This window comes from Diabrotica undecimpunctata, chromosome 7 (assembly GCF_040954645.1).
Source record: "Diabrotica undecimpunctata isolate CICGRU chromosome 7, icDiaUnde3, whole genome shotgun sequence".
NCBI lineage: Eukaryota > Metazoa > Arthropoda > Insecta > Coleoptera > Chrysomelidae > Diabrotica > Diabrotica undecimpunctata.
The window spans coordinates 42952942-42969155 of record NC_092809.1 but is presented as its reverse complement, the minus strand read 5'-3'; the positions used below and the strand labels follow the sequence as shown (position 1 = coordinate 42969155).

Here is a 16214-nt window from a genome sequence, read left to right as displayed (position 1 = left end):
CCAACTCGATCTTTGGGATAGCCTTTAATTCTCTTAGCGATGCGCTTTTAACGTCATCTATGCTTATGAAACGACGGCCCTTTAAAGTTTTCTTTATTTTTGCATGTATTTATTTTGCAAATATGGAGACTGGGCATCATTACAGTATCGTTTTTGGCCAAAAATACACGAACAAGCAATGAGTTGTGAGCTGGTGCATTATCGTGATGCAAAAGCCACGAGTTCGTCTTCCATAAATCCGGTCTTTTTTTCAGATTGCTTTACGCAAACGGTTTCATCGGTTCTTGATGAGCTGGGGCGTGCGGGACGTTCATCATCTTCAACGTCTTCATAACTTCAACTTGTTTTTTCATCGCATATTTACCACCGGACTTTGTTAACATTTCACACACTTTTTTACACTTTATTTCATTTTTTACGCAAAATTTAATACAAATTCTTTGATCCATTTTTTTTTTAGATAAATAAAAATCGCCGAGCTTATAAAAACCGTCGAACCTTAGCGGCTACAGCAGACAAGCTAAACAATTAATACAGCTGCAACTTTTTTTATACTTTAGGGAGCATGTAAACTCTCTCTTCAATTTTGACCCCCCGGAAGGAGTGAAGTGGTTGTCGTTTGTCCATCTCCAAAGATCTCTATCTCGGGTCAATATCTTTTAACTCACGCATAGGTCGTTTGCATATGCCTGTAATTTGATCGATCCATCTTGTTGGAGATCTTCCTCGTAATATTCGACCTTCTACCTTGTCCTGTGGTCGGTCCACGGAATTCGTAACATTCTTCTCCAACAGAACATTTCAGTGGCGTCTATCTTTCTTTATAATCGTGGTTATATTTGTTTGTTATGTGTTCTATTCACTATCTTCGTCTTTGATGTTTAACTGCAGACCAAATATTTGACTTTCGTTTTTTAAACCAGTCGTATGGGATCAATTAACTTTTCTTGACTATTTGTAACAAGGGCTATGACCAACATAATAAAAAAAATTGACGATTGGACCCTCTAAATCCGCAAAATTTAAAAATTCCGGGTGTTTTTTTTTAAACACTTCAACACACACCAAAAATGATCAATTTAAGTGAAAAAGATCGTATCGAAATATGATTGAAATATGAACGCGTTCATATTTACTCACGTTCCAACGCTGCAGTACGATTTTGTCGAATGCTACAAAATTGAACGTAATTTGATCGTGTATTTGCAACATTAGACCAAATCGGCGCGATTTGATGGCAGATAAACAAGTCAGTCTGCAGCAGTACGACAGAGTTGGTTGGGTCGTAAATTTGATCATGTATATTATGACAACGGCAAAATCGCACAACTGCAAAAAAATTATTTGCTGATAAATTTCGGAAACGGCTTACAGCTAGAAGTTTTTAAGAGATTTCTTTGGCATTTATAAAGAACAAGAGTGTCTTTTTTGGTTGCTAAATTTCAAGAAGTGAAAGCGGATACTAATGAAGAGTTGGCAAAGAAGAAAATTAATAATTTTCGAACATGTTACAAAAGGGAATTAAAATTGCCTGGATATAATCGCAATTCTTCTAATAAATGTACGTGACAGTATGTATGCCTTTTTAGCAACCAAGCCTTACACCACCATCTACGTTTTTTGTATTTTTTTCGTTTGTACAAAGAACAAGAGCGGCTAAAAGTATATCGTTATCGACATATTTTTCATTTTAAAGTAAAACTCATACTGCAAAATCGGTACGTGTGTGTGTGTTCCCATCCGATTTTCAACATCAATACAATTACATTCTACTGCAATTGTATTCGACAAAATCGTACTATGCCGTTGGAACGTGAGTGGTGGGCATTAGAACTCGGGTGTTTTATATTGAGGATTAGCAGTATCTTAAACCCAGCATTTTCTACCAAGAAAAACAGTTGATTTATCAATACAAATCATTTACGCAATTTTATAATAAAAAATGAAGAACTGCATACTAGTGATGGAAACATGCACATCAATAAACTAATAGAAAGTGTGAGTCAGAAAAAGAAATTTGCCTTGAAAGAAGAAATTGAAGCAAAGGCTTTAAATATTGCTTCAAAGATTAAAACGGAAGACTATTCTTATAATCACTTGAAAACTATGGCAAAAAATTTGACTGCTACTACTACAATTTTAAATTAAACTCCTGAGGAAAGTCTACTTTCCGATAAAATTACTTTTAGAGAGGAACTGTTAACAGAACCTACAAATAAAAAATTTAAAAACAGCTTTCTATTTAACAAAAAAAAAAGGAATAAAAAAATCTACTGAAGTGTTGGAAAAGCCAACTTGTGATAAGAGAACTATAATAAAAGGTATTATAAATGATCAGACTTAGTTAGTTAGACTTAGAAGTAGTTCAAATCGTTAACTACATTGAAACGCGACCTCCGCAATCCAGATTATTTTCTTTGTTGTGCAAAGAGATTTGCAGTGAGCATGAACACCTTCTTATTCATACGGAAGTAAGGTGGCTCTCTCGAGGGAGGATATTGACAAGATTTTTTGAACTTGCTCAACTGCCTACTTAGCTGACGTGTTTGAACACTTGAATGTATTAAACTTCAGTTTGCAAGGGAAACATGTAGATATGTTCAAAGTAGAAGATCAGTGCTATGTTAAAAAAGTGGGGGCGGCAAGGATTGAAAACGAGTCGTTCACTAAGTTTCCTAATTTGAAACAGTTCTTGGAGTCTGCAGAGCAGAGTTTACCTGACCCGATAAAGATCAACGCAGCCGAGCACCTACGCAGCCTAGATATACTTCCCTGAACCTGACGATGGTTGGATTCGAAATCCTTTCAGCTGTCAAGCAATTGAACAAATCGAAGGCCTTACAGAAGAAGAACAAGATAAGCTTGTGGATTTGTCGAGTTGTGGTACGATGAAGGACATTTTTAATGGCGCGAAAATAGCAGACTTCTGGGCAACAGCACGCAAGGATTACAAAGAACTTGGAGACAAGGCCATGAAAAAAATCCTTCCGTTTGCAACAACCTATCGGTGTGAGCAAGCATTTTCTTCCATGTGCTTCATGAAAAACAAATATAGGAATCGGCTTGACATGCGGTCGGATTTCAGAGTGAAAGTTTCAAGTTTGGAACTTAACATTACAGAAATAATGGATTCTAAGGTTAAATTCAACGTATCTCATTAATTGAGGAGTGAAAATTAAAACTAATAATGTACTTGTGTAGGTACTCTGTATTTTCACAAATAAATCCTAAATAGCATTAGTTTGATTTGTTTTCACATATTTAGGCTCTTTTCAGGTAACTTTAGGTTTGTGTCTTTAGGAAATAGTGGGGGTCCTCGTCATTGTAGTACCTTGATGAAGGGGTCCTTGGAAAAATTTAGTTGGGAACCCCTGCTCTATAGTGTAGTCGTAAAGCAATTTTTTATTACGATTTCTTTTCTTTTATTTAAAAAAGTGGAAGATAAAGACGAAATTATATCTAAACGAATGCAGGTAGAATGAAAGAAAACAGTAAAGGACGAAGCAATATGTAGAGAAATTGAAGCAGACCTATTGTGATTTCATATTACACTACCAGTATAGCGATAAAATCTTAACGATCTGTTCCAGAAACGACTCTATTCGCAGGTTTTATATAATCAAATAGATCATCTAAATGAGCAAGAAGTACCACGTCGTATTTTCTAAATAAATACAGGATAAATCAAGCTTCATCTTAGATAAGGACTGTCTTAAGGATATCTCCATTGTTTAGGTAATAATTATGCTAATATCTTTAAAAAACCGCACAGAATTTGCAAACTGTTTAGTCAAGCACCATACCAATATCAATTTTTAATTTAATTTTGTTAAAATATATTTGCAAAATATCTATACAAACATTCTTTATTTTGAAAATGTCATATCATAACTGTCATGGCATTAATGAAGTAAAAGATGGCTAAATGGATGGCTAAATTGCAAACTTCCGCTAATGACTAGACAATTTCACAGCTTCTTCGAATTTTAATAATTAATTTTTGATTGATACATGGAATCGTAGTTTGGATTCACCTACAAAAAATGTTCATAAAGTAAAAATTTAATTTTTAAGGATTGTATCGTTTAGAACCAAATCCTTTCTTTCTTTTTATAAAATCAGGTCTGTAGAATAATATGAATAAATATTTATTATTCGAGCTGGTATCAAATAGTCTGTAAGCATGTTATGGCTGTGAATAATTTGGAAGTGACTAATACACCTTGTCCGACAAGTTACATCTGAACGATCTGGAAATAACGTCAGTCGTGACGTAAGCATGTACATGATTCCTAATTAGTTTTTTCACCCGTATTATTCTTTATGGAAATTACCTACCGACAGAAACTGCAACGCAAAATACATAATTAAACGGTTGTTGATTATTTGTGCAAAAACATTAAAAATCGATTTTTATACTGGATTGTATTAATTTTAACCTTCGGATGAAAAAGGGGGGTCAATTTTGACCCCAATGTATATTTTTATTTAAAAAATTCAGAAATATTTTCAATTTTTAACTCAATATTATTATATCTGAGTATAACATCATTCTAAATACCCTCAAATTTTGTAATAAAAAAATTCCCTGTATTTCACAAATAAAAAATATTTTTTGAAATTGGGGTCAAAGACAGCCCTTGGCCTTCCATGTTCCAATTTTATGTTAAATAAATTCCCTCTGTTATGTGAAATTCAGAGTAATTTTGCACTACGGACTATCAAAATCGATTTTTAGACTGTGTCTGTTGCGATTTACGACGTTACTATCTACTTCAGGTAGTCATTATTATTGTTTCCTGGCGTAAATATAGTTTCCTATTGTTTTGTATTGATTGCATTGAGATATGGCAGGCAAATATCTTACCACAGCTGAGTTACGCCAGATAGTTACTGCAAGCGATTTCTATGATGGCATAAAAGATGAAATAATATCAGAAAACGAGCATGTATTGCTAGAGAAGCTAGAAGGCTAATATGGTGAAAAACAGACCACAAAGATGGCAAATTATGGAATAGACAAAATCCTAAAAGCTTCAAACGTTTAGCAAGGAACATCCTAGCTAAAAGGCCTGGTAGAACTGAGTACAGCTCAAATTTTACCATGGAGACAGAAGCGTTTAAACTTATTTTGCGATGAAATTATGGACATTGGTCCATAATTTTAAGGCGATAACTTTATTTCAGGACTCCAAATTATTGGAGGGTCAGTAGGGAAGAACTATATGCCTTTATCGAGTTATTATTTTTGGTGTATGCTCTAAGGCAAATCACGAATCAATTTTGGAGCTATGGAGTACAAAAAACTCAGCGTTTCAGAAACGTGTTTTCCGTGAAACAATGTCCAGTAACATAATGAAGTTTTTGCTTGACTAAAACATGACATTTTTGACTAAAACTGTAAAACGACCACTCCCAGCCCTGATCGACGAACAACTTGTGCTTTTTCGTGGAAGATGTGCATTCAGAGTCTACATGAAATCTAAGCTAGATAAATATGGCATAAAAATTTGGTTACTCTGTGATTCGACTAGTGCTGGAAGGGTACATAGGAATGACAAATAACATAGCTGAAAAAGAGCAAAGTAATAATTATAGATAGCGACATCATACAAATAGTGCTAAATGGTTTTTTCTATTGGCGTGTCGTTTTGGATTTAGTAAATGGATTAGGATTATGGTGTAACCACGGACAACTTTTTCACCTCGATACTGGTAATCAAAAGAACTTTACACTTACAGGGACAATTAGAAAAAATCGTAAAGAGGTATCCAAACAATCTATCCCCGACCAAAACCGAGCGGAACATTCAAGCGAAATTTTGTATACAAAAGATGCCATTTTAGTTTCTTATGTACCGAGAAAAAAATAGGAGTGTTCTGCTACTTAGCACGCAACATTCTGACCTAAATATGTCTGGTGAAAAACAGCTTATAATCCCCAAATTATTTTGGACTATAACAAACACTTGACTTGCAGTAGATAGTGGATAAAATGGCCAAGGAATATTATGCAACCGTAATACAAAGCGGTGGCCTCTAGTAACTTCATTGACATAGGTGGTATAAATGCATTTCTGTACAGAGATAAAAATATGAAGACTACGAAAAAGAAATCTTTTTGAAGGAGGCTCTTTCTTTGGTATATGGTACTAACAAAATTTTTAGAGTATTCTGACGTTGCAGGGCCAACTTTGAAAATCCGAGAATACGTGACCCGATATAAAATTTGCTGTTCAGCATCAGACAGAAAATTAACATCGAAATGTGATAAATGAAGACATTTTGTCTGCAAGAAACATTCCAATATTTAAAAAAAATTGTTTGTTATACCTGTGTTTGTTCGTGTATATTAGTGTAAATTTTCAAATTTCTTTTAGACAGGGAGAAAACTTCGGGTTCGTTCGGAAAAATATTCCCATGCGATTTTTTTGCAAAATTACTGTTATGAGATACCCCAAAATAAGGTTCAAGAGGTCGCCCAGGCGAAAAGTTGTTAAATTTTTTTTAAACAATTGTTTTTTAAACAAATTGTAAAAATCAATTTTTTAGGCCCAAACTAATTTTTTTTAATTTATTGGATCGTTCTGAACAAAATAGGTCTGTTAGTTTTTATGTAAACTTGATCGTTTTCGAGATATAAATAATTTAAAACTGAGATAAACGCAAAATTGCGATTTTCAAGGCTCAATAAAAGGGTCCAAGGCTCAAGTAAAAAACATTATTTTTGAATTCACCAAGGACGTAAATTCAAGAAATGGTTTCCTGAGAAACCATTCCTGAAAAAAAAACGTAAGGCGCGTGAAGGATATTTATAAGGGAGCATATACCAAAGTAAGGACTGCTGTCAGATTGACCGAAAGTTTTCTAATGACGCTTGGTTTGCTTCAAGGCTCTTTACTGAGTTCATACCTATTTAATATTGTTATGGATGACAGAGGGGGAGAGCTCCTTGGTCAATGCTCTTTGCTGATGATATCGCGTTAGTAGAGGAGAGCAAAGAAATGTTAGAGGGGAAGTTAGTGTGTTGGAGAAGGGCCATTAAAGAGGGAGGCTTAAGGTCAGCAGGTCGAAAACAGAGTATGTATATGTATTTGGGAGGAAGGGTATGGTTGGAGACATAGAAGAAAAATCGGGGAAGGGCTAAAAGGAATGATTATACAAGAGGGTGGGCAGACCTGCGTTGGTGCACGACGGTGACGTGTGGCCTGTGCAAAGAAGATTCAGGAAAAAGGTAGTTGAAATGAAAAAGTTACGGTGGATGTTGGGTAAGACTAGAAGAGGCAGGATCAGAAACGACTTAATTAGGAAAAGAGCCCTGGTGACTACAGTCTCAAAAAATATTCAAGAACAAAGACTGCAATAGTTTTGTCATTTCAGACTTCGACATTAAAACTATGTGGGACGAAGGAGAGAGCTGTTAGTTGATGTTGAAAAGAGAAGTAGAGGAAAACCGAGAAAACCCGAGGTGAAGGTGGAAGGACTGTGTGACAGAGGACTTAAGAGAGAAAGGTTTAGATGAAGAAGACCCGATGGGCAGAAATGAGTGGCGACGAAGAGTAAGGAACAGCGACCCCTGAAAAGAGAAAGAAGAAGAAGACAAGGTGTGCTAAAATATAAAGGTGAAATCAACAAACTTATAAAAAAATATGTTTAAATAACGAAAGAAATGGAATGTTAGTTTTGCTTTTTGAAATAACAAATCCTTGGTACTTAGCGAAACAAGTAGTTTTACAAGTAAAGTTTCTTGCCGAAAAAACTACTGGCATAATTGCTGTTGTTTTTAAGAAAAATTTTCCCGTTTACCACACATAGTATGTGTACTTTTATTCTGGAAAAACACTAAAAAATAGTGTCAACATTTTGGTAAGGTTATAAAAAATGTATGTGTAAAAATGTTTTTCCATTCTAGCGAGATCTGATCTGAAGTTCGAAATTATGTGTCAGAAGCTTAGCTAAAAACAAAAGGCGCTCACTTTGAAGGACTTATTTTTATTGCTTCCTTAGTACAGGGTTGTTTCTCAGATAACCTTTGACTCCGTTATTTACAAGTAACCCGTTACTGCATTTGTTCGCCTCCTTCAAATGTTTTGTGAAAAGATATTAAGCATATTTTCCTAATTTTTGTCCTCAGATTTCTTTTCATCTAACGATCCGGTAATTTTTGGGTTCCCGAACAACTCGGGATTTCTGTATTTATCCGCCTCCTGTAAATGCTTTGTCCATCTCTTACTCCCTTGCCAATATTCCTTAAAACACTAGATACACAGCATCCTAGATAATGAGCATATTTTCTTAATTTTTGTTCATAACCTAGATTTTGCTGTCATAAAGGACGGTGGGTTGGATCACTGTTCGGAATATTCTCTTGCTGAACTCTAGATGTTCTTTGCTTTCAATGGTTTGTGCAGCGCTCCAACGGTTTTTCTTCCTTTCGCAATGCTCGATTTCTTGGTTTTCTTTCTCTCTTATTTGTCAGGGTAACCCCTAGGTACTTTGAGGTGACAAGTCTTTAGTTGTGTATCCTCGTTAGCAGTCTGTTCCATGATGGTTGCGTTTTCGATTCTATTCAATCTCTGACCATTCCACCTTCCACCCCTGATGCGTACCATCCAGGTGACAATTTGAATATTCTCAGTAAGTCCTTTTTTGCTTTTGCTACATCATCGCCAAACGACAGAACCTGGCCTCTGTTGTCATAGATCATTCCTTGAGTATCTACATATTCCGCGTTGCCCATTATTGCTTCCAGTACGAAATTGCACAGTAATGCTGACAACGGGTCTTCTTACTTTACTTTTTTGGCTTCAAAATTTCCTGTCAGGCTTTCGTGTATCCTTGCCCTATTGTCAGTTTTTAGGAGTGTCATTTTTATTATCCTAAATTTTTTCTCGAATTCCAAGTGTTCTTAGTACAGACATCTTCTTATCACCGAATCGTCAAGTTATTTGAAGTCGATAAAAAGAAGGTTAAGGTTTAATTGTTTGTAAGTACTGTTCTGGATTATTTTTAGCACAAGCATCTGGTCATTTATAGATCTGCATTTTAAAAATTCCTCCTGTTCATGTAAGTACCTGTCCAGTCTGTTTCTTGTGATTTTGGCGAGTACTGTGTAAGCTACATCTAAAAGAGTAGTACTCCCTATAGTTTCCACATCTCGCTTTATCTCCCTTTCATGGATGGGACATACTATTGCCTCTTTCCACGCTTCTAGCATTTTGTCTCGTTCCCAGATTTTGGTCAGCAGTCTTCATATACGTGTTATAAGTACGTCCAAACATCGAAAACGGGGGACATAGCAAGCATAGTACATTTTGGAAGTCAGTTTACGTAAAAACTGTTACTCCAATTTTTGTTACGATAAACTCATTAAGTGCACCTTTATGCGCAATTAAAAAGAGCACCTAAATAATCTCAACCGGTAAAACAAACTCCCAGCAATTTATTACTCGCATTAATATTTATACGTCTCGCTTATTATAACGAAAAGAAGCCATTTAAAGCCACCGACATTTCAAAAAACGTTTAATTTACATCGAGCGTTGGCTACCTACACATACACATAGACAAAACAAACAAAAATCACTTTGTTAACATGAATTACGAATATGTTTTAAAATTATAATAAGAAACTATCTACTATTACCATATATATGATTGCGGTGTTGTAGAAGAACGGAAATGAAGCAAATGTGCCGTTAGGCGATGGGGGATATCCGTTTTTAATATACATCTCATTGGCACAGAAATTATGAAAATTGTAGAGGAAAATCATCGATGATGTAGAAAAAATAATAAAACTGGTGAAAGATGTACTACAAAAGTAAAATAAGAGTTACAAGGATTTGAAATATTAAACGGATTTCAAACGTTTAACTGAACTGTTCGTTCAGTTATCTAAATCGCGTGTTTAAAATTATATATTTTTATGTAATGCGAGTTTTGATCCATTACGAGTAATTGGGTGAATTCCATAAACAAAGACTTAATTGTGTATTTATAAATAAGAAAATAACGCCTTTATTCTTTTACATTCAAATCTCAAAACTGTCACTTTGTCAAGTGCACTCTGTCAAGTGCATTGCCGGTCATTTTCCTAACATACCCTCTCCCCGGGAGAAAAACATTGAATACAATGAAAGTTTCTTTTTACATTTTTACTTTATTCTGATTGTTCTATTGAGTCTCGATGTAGGTTTTCCATACTTTTTCCTTCTTCCTGTATATCGATTATGAATCTGTTGTTTTATTCAATAAGTTTTTGAGTATGTGTTACCGCTTTGACCTTTTATTGTGGATTAAAACTATCGTGTTTTCTTTCAAGTGTTTAGATGTCATTGCACTGTTCATTTACCCATTTTTCTTTGGCTTCTTTGATTTTGTCAATTAAAAACTACATATGAAAACCCTGAAATTAGTATTTCCACCACCAGAGAAAACATCCAGTACCTTCTGCTCAATTACATCATCACAAATAGCCAAATACATAAAAAATAAAGGAATAATACCAGCTTTTAGAACAAACAACAACTTGGCAAATATATAAAAAAAAACAAGAGCAAACTAAATAGCACTTACACATTGGTGTATACAAACTTAAATGTGGCGACTGCCCAAAAACTTACATCGGTCAAACTGGTAGAATTTTTAACAAACGTATTGCAAAATATAAGAGGGATTTTAATAATAAAAAACAGATTCTACATACGCACTTCGCCTTTTAGATCATAATCATTCTTTTAATGACAAATTTCAAATTCTTCACATCCAAAATAAAGGCCTTAAGCTATCTTTATTAGAATCTATGGAAATCAACAAATTAAAAAATACAGACATAATTCTGAATGACCAACTTGAGACAAACAGTTCTCCCCTCCTCAATCTATTCAATTAAAAACTATAAAGTGTAAACACATACCAACAGCAGATTACTCGAGAAAGGCACTCTGCCGAAACAGCTGTAGTGATAAAAATAATAGTGATATAATAAATTTTGTGAAAGTTTTGAAAACCAAGTGTTTTTTTATTGGTGTATAAAATGAATTTCCACCAAGTAACAGTCGAATTCATCACTTATATCTATCTTTGTTATCTTTTTGTAGTCTTCTTTCTTTTATCAGCTGTAGGATTTCATTTGGCCCTCCAATCTTTTATTTTTCGCTTTTCTTAGTATTTCTAATGTAGTTTGATTTACTATGTTCTGATATTTTTCCACGTTTCATCTATATCTGTAGAATCTGTATTCTTTTAATCGTTGTATTTTTTGTTTAAGTTGTATATATAGTTTTGTTTAAAACTTTTGTTTTTGTTCTTCAAGGCGTAAAGCTTTGTTAATCTTAATCTTTGATTTTCAGTCTGACTCTTACTTGAGCAAGCAGTGGGTTGTAATCTAACCCGATGTCTGCTTCCGGGAAGACAAATGGCAGACATTTTTATGGCATTTCGAAATCTGTATTAATAAAGATGTTTGGTTTCTCATATCTTATAAAATATCAATCATAAATAAATATAATCTTACCGAATCCTCAGGTAAAACATGTGTATCCAGTTCCTAGAACAAAGAAAAAGAATTTTATGAATATGTGTGCATATGTTGATGTTATATGAAAAATTACTATGACCTATATAGTCAAACTATTTTAAAGAATATAAATCAGAAATCTAATTCAGAATTCAGCCTAAATCTGTGTTTCCTTAACTTTTGCAGCTTACCATGAGTTCTCTCTGAAGAAGCCAAGACACAGAAATACGCATATCAACGAAGGGTAGTACGCTGTAATGAAATCATACCATAACTGTCTATTTTATGTTAAAGAAATTTAAATTTTTTATCAGTTCAGTTATCATATAACTTTACGAGTTTTTCATATTTAAGATGGTAATGGGAGATAGTAGCATAAGACGACAAGAGTGGATTGCAATAGAAAACGCGGCAATGATGAGGATTTGGGAAAACTTTAAAAAGAACTTTTTAGAGAAGTATATTCCTAATTAGAAGAAAATAAACCAGGAATATTACTAGGTACCCATGTATTTAGTTCATTTATATATCTACGATCTGCTAATGATACTACTGGGCTAATTAATTCATGGCACGTTCAGCTTCTGGTAATATGAATTTGTTCAGACGATTCTAGGGACCAAGCTTTTCGAATCTACCAAAGGATATACAACGGTTTTTTTACAGGCAGATGTAAAAAGTGATACACAGTCATGTTCAAATACCTAGGTTATAAGAATATAAGGAATTCCAAAGAGTTTAGTTTCTCATAAACTTCTTATTGACCAGTTGATCTTATAATAATTACTCGCCTTTATTACACATTTATTGAAGTGCGTTAATAAAAAAACTCTTTTTAACAATATTATAATAAATAAATAATAAACAAGTATTTCTTTATTTTTGTAACACAGTTCGAAAATCCATGTTTGTAGTATACCTACTTCTGTTATGAATGAAATTAGGAGTAATCGTGGCGTAGGCCGACAATGGTGATAACGTGGGCTGGGAACGACACCAGTGTCCATTAGTGGTCGATTAATTTTCTGTTCAGATTCTCGGAAGACAAATCTTTTTCGAAATAATTAATTTTTGGCCCACCCTCGACTAACGCTCTTTCAAATGTCTGTTTTATAGTTACTCTCTAAGATACCTCGCACAAAAATATGGTAAATAATTCAATTAAAAGTTAAAATATTGTTATTTCTTAATACGTGTAAAAAGGTCAAGAAAATTGTAAGTCGTGATTTTTTCTGAATTTTCATCTTATTGTTTAAAGAGGTTTACTCGTTACTGACGTTTCAGGCATTGCTTAGTTACTTCAGTAACTACTGGTATCTCTATGTCTTTGTAAACGTCTCTGTTGAGCCAGGTACTATATAAGTTTGAATTGGATGCAGAGTCCCCTTGAATGTCAAAGATTCGCACTTATTTTTGACCAGTAGTTTATTTTGCTTCGTCTAACTCTCTTTTTGGCATGGGTTTATTGTCCATTTAACATTGCTAACTAAAATCATGACAACAGGTTCAGACGTAGAGGTGACCAAAAGCGTTACATCTTGAATCAGTCTTGAAGACTATAATGATTGTCGTGAATACTGTGAAGCCATCATCAACTGATGCTACAAAACAAGAAAGACAGTGTTGGAAGGTTACTTCAAAGAGTGAGTCGAGAACTCGACGTATTCAAAATCAACACGATTCAACCGATAAAGTGAGTAATGCCATCATTCCCACTATGTTTCAAAGGCTCTGTGGAAAGAAATGTAAGGGAATGGGTGTGGACTTCAGAGGTATTTTTCTATAAACCTTACAATTTGCGATTACCAGTTGAAGATAGCTAATAAACGTCTTCTAACTTTATTTAGTTAGATAGTAGATAGTAAATAACGTCTTTTATAAGACTGTCTCTTATTTTATTGTCACTTCCTATTTTTCTAGGTCTACGTATGCTTTATCCTGCGAAATTTGACTCATTCGTTTATGTTGATTATCCTGCACGTGTTTATGATGTATTTACTTTTTGATCTGTCTATCAGTGTCTTTCCTGTTATTCTACTTAGGATCCTAACCTCACTTCTTTGCAGGTATTTTTTTTTTTGATTTCTGGTCTCGTTTTAATTTTCTTTAATTGTGTAGGCATAACTGCATACACATATATGTACGTTTTGGTTTTGGTATTGGTTCTTTTGATATGACTAGACATTTTGTTTTTTTTTTGTGGCGATATTTTCATATTACATACTTTGTGTTGAAATGATGTAACATTCTCTAGAAGTCGTCTTCCTTCGCTGTAAATCATCTGCATTCTTTGTAGATCGATCGCTTTCCGTCTCTGAAAGTCGTCTTCATCCATTTTAGAATCTTAGAATCATTTGCATAATATATTATTATTATGTTATATTATATTATTATATTATTATTTCTATTTTCGTATATTCCGTTATTGTTTACATTCAGACATGACGTTTGACTCATCTGGAAAAAATGACAAGCAGATTATAAAAGGAATAGCATCAGCCAGAAAGAATATTGCCTAAGCATTACATTAAAGTAAGAATAAGGAAAAAAAAATCAGGAACTTTGTAATTAAAAAAGAATACTACAAACAATATTGAAGCAGTGGAAATTGATGTTTTTTGAAGATCGTCGTTTAGTTGAAGGTATTAATTCAGATCTATTATAGTATGATGAAGAGCACAAAATTTTATTACGCGAAACAGCAAAAGGGTTTTCTAATAACAAAGAAGCAAGACAGCAGTAGTAGCAAGTTCTTAACAACGGTAAGATATAGAAAGCAGATACATATTTACAAAGACTACGATGGAATCAATACCGCAGAATCGTAGAAAACGAGCCGAGGAATCGAGGAAGAAAACGATATAGATAAGAAAAATCTGGAAAGAGGGAAAATCAAAAGCGATGAGTTGCAGAAATCTTATATAATGCAAATAAAATGCCCGAATAGGGTTCAAAATAGGCATCAAAAATCTACTACAGTATTGTGTTCTTTTTGTTCAGTGTTAGATTCAGTTTAATGAGGAAATATAAAAATAATTTGTCATTTTAGACGTTTGAGAATTATACTTGTAACATGGTAATGTAATGATTTCATGTGACAGAAGATCGAGTGCCTTCGCAATGATGATCGCCAACGTCGAATAATGATTTTGATATGGCACGTGAAGAAGATTTGCAACATATTCTTTTAAATTTGTTTGAGAAAATTCTTTTATTTGCTTTTATTGCTTTCTGTGCGGTGTAATTTATTGTAAACTCATAAAAATTTTGTCAGTTTTGATTCTTTTTGTTTTAGTTTACAAATTATTTATTAATAATGACAAAAGAGATAAATTTTGAAATAAAAATCGTTAGTAAGTATTTCGGCGCACGACTATACATATTTCCGGTTTTGTCTTCATAGTATTTGTTGCACGTAGGCGTAGTAGTTTTCTGCCATTCATTCATTCTTATTTGGTGACCTTCATCCATTCTTATTTTACCTTAAGAGTCTAACAATTTTATTTTAATTTATCCATTGCTTACCATAATATTTAAGCATAAAATATTTTTTTGTACACTTAAAATACTCTACTTACACGGGTTTGAAAATAATTGAATTATCGTATTACAACATCCGAATGATCGCGATCCAAATGGCAATTGTTGTTTTGAAAACTGGAACGGGAAAGATTTGTGTAGATGAGCGGTCAAATCACCTTCTCAGGTACCTCAAAACTATGAAATTAATCTCTGCGTCTTCTTCTTGATATTTTCTTATCATCTATTTACGGGTCAAAGTTGCTGGTATCGTTCACCTAGCAAGACATTGCATAACTTGTACGCAGACCAGACAAGCGCAGACCTGACTTTTAGTTAGATTTGGCATCAAGATAGGCAATAATCAGTTAGAGACACTAAAAATATGCGCTACGGTGAGTTATCATCATCATTAATTATCAATCTGTATGCGTCCACTGCTGGACATAGGTCTCCCTCAGCTCTTTCCATCTGTCTGTCTTGTGCAGCTTGCATCCAGTCATTGCTAACATGCTTGAGGTCGTCAGTCCATCTAGTTGGTGGGCGTCCTCTGCTCCGTATTGCTTCTTGTCTTGGTCTCCTCTCGACAATATGTTTTGTCCATCGGTTGTCTGATAATCGGGCGACGTGTCCTGGTGCCCAGTTCCATTTTAGCGACGCAATTTTTTCGATGGCGTCCGTTGATTTTGTTCTACGACGTATTTCTTCGTTTGGGATTCGATCCCTCAAAAAGACACCCAAAATCTGGCGCTCCATAGCCCTTTGAGTCACGTAAATCTTATTCACTACCTTTTTTGTGAGTGTTAATGTTTCCACTCCATTAAGTGAGTACAGGAAACATACATTGGTCAAAAATTTTCTTTTGAGGCATATGGTGTAGATCCGATTTAAATACATATACACACACCGGCAAAATTAACGCAACACCTTAACAATGGGTCATGTTAGATGTCTCGAATTTCCTAAACTTGTTATCCGATTTGAGTGATTTTTTTAATATGTTATAGTTATATTATTTAAGAATATCGATGTAATAATATTGTTGCTAGATAGGTCAGTGTTATTTTATACCGGGTGTAACAATTATACTGTGTTTTTTCCTTAAAGTTCGGAACACCCTGTGGAATATTCTAGCACATATAAAATATTGAAATTAAAACTTAATTATAGCCTC

The 16214-nt window shown here is 34.1% G+C and overlaps 1 long non-coding RNA gene across 2 annotated transcripts in view; it reads right to left on the bottom strand.

Moving 5' to 3' along the window:
• The window catches only part of LOC140446260 (uncharacterized), a 161303-nt gene that overhangs the window by 30659 nt on the left and 114430 nt on the right, over positions 1-16214 (bottom strand). For both annotated transcript variants that reach the window (XR_011951480.1, XR_011951481.1), the window contains exon 4: positions 11519-11551. This is a non-coding gene — a long non-coding RNA (uncharacterized lncRNA). The remainder of the gene's footprint in view (positions 1-11518; positions 11552-16214) is intronic.